The sequence below is a fragment of the Lucilia cuprina genome, chromosome 3, assembly GCF_022045245.1.
Source record: "Lucilia cuprina isolate Lc7/37 chromosome 3, ASM2204524v1, whole genome shotgun sequence".
NCBI lineage: Eukaryota > Metazoa > Arthropoda > Insecta > Diptera > Calliphoridae > Lucilia > Lucilia cuprina.
Window position 1 is genome coordinate 62,698,126 of NC_060951.1, and position 1,107 is coordinate 62,699,232.

Consider the following 1,107-nt stretch of genomic DNA (forward strand, 5'->3'; position numbering starts at 1 on the left):
TTGTTTTGTCTCTATCTCTTACCGTTTCCGAGATAAATGAAATTTTGGTGAGAAATAAAAGTGATCACAGATTTTACTTGTTTTGTCTCTATCTCTTACCGTTTCCGATATAAATGGACTTTTATGTTTTCACTCAAAAAAGTGAACTTTTGTAAGAAATAAAAGTGATCACAGATTTCGCTTGTTTTGTCTCTATCTCTTACCGTTTCCGATATAAATGGACTTTTATGTTTTCACTCAAAAAAGTGAAATTTTGTAAGAAATAAAAGTGATCACAGATTTCGCTTGTTTTGTCTCTATCTCTTACCGTTTTCAAGATAAATGGACTTTTATGTTTTCACTCAGAAAAGTGAATTTTGGTGAGAAATAAAAGTGATCACAGATTTCGCTTGTTTTGTCTCTATCTCTTACCGTTTCCGAGATAAATGGACTTTAATGTTTTCACTCAAAAAATTGAATTTTGGTGAGAAATAAAAGTGATCACAGATTTCGCTTGTTTTGTCTCTATCTCTTACCGTTTCCGAGATAAATGGACTTTAATGTTTTCACTCAAATTGAATTTTGGTGAGAAATAAAAGTGATCACAGATTTCGCTTGTTTTGTCTCTATCTCTTACCGTTTCCGAGATAATGTTTTCACTCAAAAAATTGAATTTTGGTGAGAAATAAAAGTGATCACAGATTTCGCTTGTTTTGTCTCTATCTCTTACCGTTTCCGAGATAAATGGACTTTTATGTTTTCACTCAAAAAATTGAATTTTTGTAAGAAATAAAAGTGATCACAGATTTCGCTTGTTTTGTCTCTATCTCTTACCGTTTCCGAGATAAATGAAATTTTATGTCTTCACTCAAAAAAGTGAATTTTGGTGAGAAATAAAACTGATCACAGATTTCGCTTGTTTTGTCTCTATCTCTTATCGTTTTCGAGATAAATGGACTTTTATGTTTTCACTCAAAAAATTGAATTTTGGTGAGAAATAAAAGTGATCACAGATTTCGTTTGTTTTGTCTCTATCTCTTACCGTTTCCGAGATAAGTGGACTTTTATGTTTTCACTCAAAAAAGTGAATTTTGGTGAGAAATAAAAGTGATCACAGATTTCGCTTGT